This window comes from Eubalaena glacialis, chromosome 3 (genome assembly GCF_028564815.1).
Source record: "Eubalaena glacialis isolate mEubGla1 chromosome 3, mEubGla1.1.hap2.+ XY, whole genome shotgun sequence".
Classification (NCBI taxonomy): Eukaryota; Metazoa; Chordata; class Mammalia; order Artiodactyla; family Balaenidae; genus Eubalaena; species Eubalaena glacialis.
In genome coordinates this window covers 53,997,712-54,005,666 of record NC_083718.1, presented here as the reverse complement: position 1 = coordinate 54,005,666, position 7,955 = coordinate 53,997,712, and the positions used below count along the sequence as shown (strand labels likewise).

Here is a 7,955-nt window from a genome sequence, read left to right as displayed (position 1 = left end):
TCTTACTCCCTTCCTTTACAACTAGGACCTGAGCTGAGGGACTATGGTTTTTCAGGTTTTTGTTGTTGTTGTTGTTTGTTTGTTTTTCAAATTGATACTTCATTCACCTTTGCTTTGAATCCTCCAGACTATCCGGGGTACGAAGAGGAAAACATTTGATGTGGAGGAGAACCCTCCGTCCTTGAGCATTAACCTGGGTGACTCCATCCCTCCCTCCTCCCCAGTCGTCAGTCCAACCAAGACTGGAGAGCAGGGTCAGGAGAAAGATAAACAGGCCAAAACAGGTAAAAGTTCCAAAAGTTTGGAAGTGCTAGAAAGTGACAGAAAGATGAGATTCCACCTCATCCTGTCAAGTTTTTCGAGCAGATCTTCTGAACTACTGATGTCAGAACTACTGTTTGGGGTACAGCACATAAGCAACTTTAAAAACTTTTAAAAAACTTTACAAGAGGATGATTTAACAAGAAACCTAGAGCACCGTTAACGTCTTGTTCTTGTGTTGTGGGGTGGGGAAGAGCATTGCTTCTTCTTTCCTGCTTTTTCCTGCCAGATCTTGCCATCACAACTCTGATCTTACACTGACTCCCTGCCCAGCCACGAGGACCGGGTACCCCTCGACGGCGGGAACATCAGGTATCACTGGACTTCCAGGGACCACTGCGGGCCGGAAACAGGAAAATAGATGAGCCTTTCAGGCGGCTCTCAAGGCAACGTCCAGTGGATAGCGACACACCTTGGTCCTTAAGACTCTCATTCTCCTGGGAGCTTCCGTGCTGGACCCAGTCTGTATGCAGCACGCCAAGTCCCCCGCGCGAGCGTTCCTAGGGCGCTCGACTCCAAGTTTACATTTCTTAGGCAAAAAGGCAGTAGAGCTAAGGGAAGCCTCTTTGGAAGGCAACAGCCTGCGCTGTTTTATCCCTTCCCTTCGCCCTGGAGCAGGCAGCCTCTCTAGCAGGGGATTCTCCCAGGACTGGGGCCAGCGCCAATCAGGACGCTCGGCACCTGCCCCCAGCCCCGGCACCTGGAGGGGCGATGAGCTTCTTGGCTCAGTGCAAAGCCAGTCCTCTGAGCGCCGGGGAGGGCGGAGGAGCTTCACGTGGGCCTCCCCAGCCAGGGGCGTCCGGAAGGACGCGCGCAGACCCCGTGGGAACCGAACGCGGGAGTCGCCGCCGGAGCTGAGCCGCTCAGCTGAGGTAATGTGTAAGGCGCTGCTCCGCGCCGAGGTTCCCTGAAGGAGGGGGAGGGGGGGAGGGGAGCGGCGGGGCTGGGCGGGGGAGGGGAGGGGTGGGGGAGGGGTGGGGGAGGGGAGGGGTGGGGGAGGGGTGGGGGAGGGGAGGGGCGGGGGAGGGGAGCGGCGGGGCTGGGCGGGGGAGGGGAGGGGAGGGGCGGGCCGAGGACCTCGCGGGGCGCCTGCCACCGCGCGGGGTTGTGTCGGGCCAGCGTGTACTTTCGAGGGCGCCTCTGCAGCCGGGTAAGCGCTCCCCGGGGCCGCCGCCCTCTGCCCACCCCTATCTTGGCAGTGGCCGTGCCCGGCTGGCTCTGGGTCCGCGCTCGCCTCTCCTGCTCGGCCCCCGAGCCGTTCGCTCCGGGGGGGTGGGGGTGGACGTCTTGGGCCTCAAGGCCAGGCCGCGGGTCGCGCCGTCCCCGCCCCGGGGCGGGCCTTGCCGGGTCCCTGCCCCCGGCCGCACCGCTGCTGCTGCTGCTGCCGCCGCCTCAGCCCCGCGTTGCCGACCTGCTCCCCGGCGCCTTCCGCCCGGCGGGACCCCACACGGACGCGGCTGCTGCGCCTCGGCGCCCGCGAGCTCCCGGGGACCATGCGGCTGCCCGGGCCCGCGACACGGCGGGCTGCGAGGGCTGGCCGGGCGCGAGTGAGTGAGCGGGGCGCCGGGCCGGGGCTGCTGACCCGGGGTGGGTGGGAGCGGTCGGACTGTGCGGCGGGGTGGATCCGAGCGCGCGGGCGCCCCCGGGCCAGCCTTGCAATCTGGGCTGGGTGAGCTGGTGGTTTTCCTGAAGTTTTACAAAATACGGCGGGCGGGGGTGCGTTCGCGGCGCCGGGTCGGCCTCTCAGATCCAGGACCGCCGGGGGCTGACCGTCTGCCTCAGGGACAGAGAAGCCGGAGTCTCACCTGGGCCGCTGTCCGCTTCCTCCTGAGGCCCCGGGGCGGGCGTCCCGCACCCCATCCCCCAGGGCCGTGCGCTGACGGGCGGGCGCGGCGGGCTTGTCTGGAGGCGCCGGCCACATCGAAGCTCCGCTCAGCGGCCCGGAGGAGGGTTTGGCCGGCGTAGAGAGATCGGGAGGTGAGCGGAAAGCAGTGTCGGGGTGAAACCCGCATTCTGCTGCTCGAGTCCCCTTCACTCGGAGTCTGGCTGGGATGGGCGGGTGGAGTGCCCAGCGCGGCGCCCGGAAGACCGCCTGCAGGGGGGCTTCCTCGCTGCTCTGCGCCTCCGAAGGCAGCAAAGGAGGGCAGGAGTGGAGAGCTGTCTTCTCTGTCAGTGCCCCTGGGCTGTTTACACCACCCGTGTTCTTGTGTCTCACGTGGGCATTGCTTTCTTCTGGTGGAACTGTGGGGCCCTGGAAGTTCGCTCTAACTAGTTTGATGGGGCGGGGATGTAGCCAACCCGCAGGCTGGGGCCCCGCAGTCAGTTGAGGCACTTTCTCTCGTCCTTTCCAGTCTGCCCAGCTACGGACCCTCCCCTAGCCCCAGGTCACGCTTGCGGCCTGGCTGGAGGACCCCGGTTGCGGGGAGGGTGGTTCTCACCGGCAGGGCTAGGGGTCCGATTCTGAGGAAGCAGCCGTGTAACTGGCAGGGGTCGACGTCTACGCAGTCTGGTATCTGCCCTGCCCGGCCCGCCCGTGTCTGAGGCAGACCCACGTTTTATACCTTGTGAGAGACTAACGATGGGGGACTTCAGATCCTGCATGTTCACTTTGCCTGCGATTGGCTGGGATCTGGAGTCTTGGGGGGGAAAAGGCCACTTTCTTTCTGTACTAATGAAGTACTTGAAATTATGTTCAGATCTTGCCCGTTTCCTTCAAACTGACAGAGGTGGACTAAGGGGAAGAAAGAGCAAAGGAACATTCTCTGAAAGCAATTATAATTTCTCAGACCTCTCCCAGGAGGTTCCAGCTCCCGTGCCTGAGAGGATCCAAACCGCGTATAGAATATAGAGATGGGGGTCGTGTTGGCGCGCAGGGAGGAACTGAAATATGGCTTCCTGAGGTTCAGCCAGGGCATTCGATCAGCAGCAGCGCCCTCCCTCACTATCATAATTTCTGCCATCCTGGGGGATGAAATGAGACAGGACCATGTGTAAATGGGAAAAGCCTCAAGTTCTTTGGGAGGAGGGAGTGTTACATGCCTAGATAGAAGCCCTAGCACCACTGGCATTCCTGCCAAAACTAGAAATCTGCATTTAGTGACCTCATCAAAAATAGTGCTTGGGAAAGGAGAGATGGGCTCTGGTGCCGATGAGAGCAAGTCCTTCATGTTTTGCCCAAGGATCTCTGTTTTGCCTCTGACTTGCCCATCTGAAATTGGAAATGAGCTCTGCTTAGACCAGAGTGCCCTTAGTCTGAATACAAACATCATCTGGCAGCAGCGGAGGCTGGCACAGAAACAGCCCACACCTCACCCAGAGGCCTTGGGTGGGATTTTAGTGAGCTCTCCTGCTAACTTTGGAAGGAGGGTGTGGTGACTTCAAGGAGGAGTTGGGAATCCTCTGGGTGGCCACTTAACAAAAGAGCCATTCGGCCCTGGCTGGGCTGTTCCAGGTCCTGTCAATTGTGAAAAGTGCCCTGAGGTTTAGAATCTGGCCTGATGATTATTAACACTAATGAAAACTGCTACTATTTGTTAAGTACCTTCTATGTACCAGAGATAAAGCTTTGCAAAATCAGTATTATGATCCCCATATTTCATGTGAGGAGACTGAGTTTGGGAAAGGTTAAGTAATTTGCTAAGATCATAAAGCTAGTCAGTAGCAAAGCTGTGCCTGGAACCCAGGTCTGTCTGATTCCAAAGTCTCTGCTCCTTCCACAGCGCAACTCTTCTCCCACTAAGAATAGACACACATGTGGTAGCTGAAAATCTAGAACATTGTGAATAAAGACTGTTATTTGTAGGTCCGAGGGATGTTTGTGACCCCATTAGATTTCAGAGAAAGTGCTGGCCTAGTAAAACTGGATGCTCTTTTTTCCCAGTAAGACTCAGGCATTTAATTCATACACAATGGATTAATTTCTTTAATATGTAAAGTGTAAGCTGCAGTGACGTATTTATTTACCTTTCAGTTAGCAAACATCAAAAAGATTGATAAACTGTTGATGAGGTTCTGGAAAAATAGGCAGTTTCATATATTGCTTGTTGGAGAGTAAACTGGTACAACTCCTTTGGAGAGCATTTTAGAAAAGTATATCAAAATTAGAAATGCCCATGCCATCTGACTCAGTGATTTCATTTTTAGGAATCCGATTTGCCATTGTTCTTGCATGTGACCACAAAGACATGTGTATATTATAGCACTGTTTGAACTATGAAAGAACAACCTACATGCTCATCAAAGGGGGACTTGTGGTACTTCCAGGTAGTTGAATACTGTTCTGTTCATCCATAAAAAAAGATTTAGGAAGCTTACTATATAACTGATATATGACAGTTTTCAAGATGTAGGGCTGAGTGGAAAACATGCATAGGGTGTTTATAATATGCTACTCTTCATGCTATAAAAGAGGAGGAAGAAGGAGCGGTCCAAGATTTTTGCTTGCATTTGCATAACCATATACACAAAACCTAATAATACCTGTTGCCTCCAGGGAGAGTGGACCTGTAAACTCTTTTGTACATTTCTTAACATCTTTATTGGAGTATAATTGTTTTACAGTGGTGTGTTAGTTTCTGCTGTATAACAGAGTGAATCAGCTATACATAAACATATATCCCCATGTCCCCTCCCTCTTGCGTCTCCCTCCCACCCTCCTTCCTATCCCACCCCTCTAGGTGGTCAGTGAGCACCGAGCTGATCTCCCTGTGCTCTGCGGCTGCTTCCCACTAGCTATCTGTTTTACATTTGGTAGTGTATATATGTCCATGCCACTCTCTCACTTCGTCTCAGCTTACCCTTCCCCCTCCCTGTGTTGTCAAGTCTATTCTTTACGTCTGCGTCTTTATTCCTGTCCTGCCCCTAGGTTCTTCAGAACCTTTTTTTTTTTTTTAGATTCCATATATATGTGTTAGCATACGGTATTTGTTTTTCTCTTTCTGACTTACTTCAGTCTGTATGACAGAGTAATATTCCATTATGTGCCACATCTTCTTTATCCATTCATCTGTTGGTGGACACTTAGGTTGCTTTCATGTCCTGGCTTTTGTAAATAGAGCTGCAATGAACATTGTGGTACATGACTGTTTAAGAGGGGACTGTAAGTTCCCTCTATGCCTACTTTCTGGAGAGTTTTCATCATAAATGGGTGTTGAATTTTGTCGAAAGCTTTTTCTGCATCTATTGAGATGATCATATAGTTTTTCTCCTTCAATTTGTTAATATGGTTTATCACTTGGATTGATTTGCGTATATTGAAGAATCCTTGCCTTCCTGGGATAAACCCCACTTGATCATGGTGTATGATCCTTTTAATGTGCTGTTGGATTCTGTTTGCTAGTATTTTGTTGAGGATTTTTGCATCTATGTTCATCAGTGATACTGGCCTGTAGTTTTCTTTTTTTGTGACATTTTTGTCTGGTTTTGGTATCAGGATGATGGTGGCCTTGTAGAATGACTTTGGGAGCGTTCCTCCCTCTGCTATATTTTGGAAGAGTTTGAGAAGGATAGGTGTTAGCTCTTCTCTAAATGTTTGATAGAATTCGCCTGTGAAGCCATCTGGTCCTGGGCTTTTGTTTGTTGGAAGACTTTTAATCACAGTTTCAATTTCAGTGCTTGTGATTGGTCTGTTTATATTTTCTATTTCTTCCTGGTTCAGTCTCGGGAGGTTGTGCTTTTCTAAGAAATTGTCCATTTCTTCCAGGTTGTCCATTTTATTGGCATATAGTTGCTTGTAGTAATCTCTCATGATCCTTTGTATTTCTGCAGTGTCAGTTGCTACTTCTTTTTCATTTCTAATTTGGTTGATTTGAGTCTTCTCCCTTTTTTTCTTGATGAGTCTGGCTAATGGTGTATCAATTTTGTTTATCTTCTCAAAGAACCAGCTTTTAGTTTTATTGATCTTAGCTATGGTTTCCTTCATTTCTTTTTCATTTATTTCTGATCTGACCTTTATGATTTCTTTCCTTCTGCTAACTTTGGGGTTTCTTTGTTCTTTTTTCTCTAATTGCTTTGGGTTGTTTATTTGAGATGTTTCTTGTTTCTTGAGGTAGGATTGTATTGCTATAAACTTCCCTCTTAGAACTGCTTTTGCTGCATCCCATAGGCTTTGGGTCATCGTGTTTTCATTGTCATTTGTTTCTAGGTATTTTTTGATTTCCTCTTTGATTTCTTCAGTGCTCTCTTGGTTATTTAGTAGTGTATTGTTTCGCCTCCATGTGTTTGTGTTTTTTACAGGTTTTTCCTGTAATTGATATCTGGTCTCATAGCGTTGTGGTCGGAAAAGATGCTTGATACGATTCCAGTTTTCTGAAATTTACCAAGGCTTGATTTGTGACCCAAGATATGATCTATCTTGAAGAATGTTACATGAGCACTTGAGAAGCAAGTGTATTCTGTTGTTTTTGGATGGAATGTCCTACAAATATCAATTAAGTCCATCTTGTTTAATGTATCATTTAAAGCTTGTGCTTCCTTATTTATTTTCATTTTGGTTGATCTGTCCATCGGTGAAAGTGGGGTGTTAAAGTCCCCTACTATGATTATGTTACTGTCGATTTCCCCTTTTATGGCTGTTAGCATTTGCCTTATGTTTTGAGGTGCTCCTATGTTGGGTGCATAAATATTTACAATTGTTATATCTTTTTCTTGGATTGATGCCTTGATCATTATGTAGTGTCCCTCTTTGTCTCTTGTAATAGTCTTTATTTTAAAGTCTATTTTGTCTGATATGAGAATTGCTACTCCAGCTTTCTTTTGATTTCCAATTGCATGGAATATCTTTTTCCATCCCCTCACTTTCAGTCTGTACATGTCCCTAAGTCTGAAGTGGGTCTCTTGTAGACAGCATATATACGAGTCTTGTTTTTGTATCCATTCAGCCAGTCTGTGTCTTTTGGTGGGAGCATTTAATCCATTTGCATTTAAGGTAGTTATTGATATGTGTTTTCCTGTTACCATTTTCTTAATTGTTTTGGGTTTGTTATTGTAGGTCTTTTCCTTCTCTTGTGTTTTCTGCCTAGAAAACTTCCTTTAGGATTTGTTGTAAAGCTGGTTTGGTGGTGCTGAATTCTCTTAGCTTTTGCTTGTCTGTCAAGGTTTTAATTTCTCCGTCTAATCTGAATGAGATCCTTGCTGGGTAGAGTAATCTTGGTTGCAGGTTTTTCCCTTTCATCACTTTAAATATGTCCTGCCACTCCCTTCTGGGTTGGAGAGTTTCTGCTGAAAGATCAGCTGTTAACCTTATGGTGATTCCCTTGTATGTTATTTGTTGCTTTTCCATTGTTGCTTTTAATATTTTTTCTTTGTATTTAATTTTTGATAGTTTGATTAATATGTGTCTTGGTGTGTTTCTCCTTGGATTTATCCTGTATGGGACTCTCTGTGCTTCCTGGACTTGATTGACTATTTCCTTTCCCATATTAAGGAATTTTTCAACTATAATCTCTTCAAATATTTTCTCAGTCCCTTTCTTTTTCTCTTCTTCTTCTAGGACCCCTATAATTCAAATGTTGGTGCGTTTAATGTTGTCCCAGAGGTCTCTGAAACTGTCCTCAATTCTTTTCAATCTTTTTTCTTTATTCTGCTCTGCAGTAGTTATTTCCACTATTTTATCTTCCAGGTCATTTATCCGTCCT

General features: G+C 48.6%; 1 protein-coding gene across 4 annotated transcripts in view; it reads left to right on the top strand.

The window, feature by feature from the left end:
- The first annotated feature begins 1,010 nt into the window (after window positions 1-1,010).
- Window positions 1,011-7,955, top strand: part of LOC133086670 (protein FAM163A) — a 95,458-nt gene continuing 88,513 nt past the window's right edge. For 2 of the 4 annotated variants that reach the window (XM_061183070.1, XM_061183066.1), the window contains exon 1: window positions 1,722-1,868. The gene's annotated coding sequence lies outside the window, so the exon portion shown is untranslated. Of the gene's footprint in view, window positions 1,194-1,431; window positions 1,472-1,721; window positions 1,869-7,955 lie in introns of those variants that run through there. The other 2 variants (XM_061183068.1, XM_061183069.1) reach the window with 2 other exon arrangements.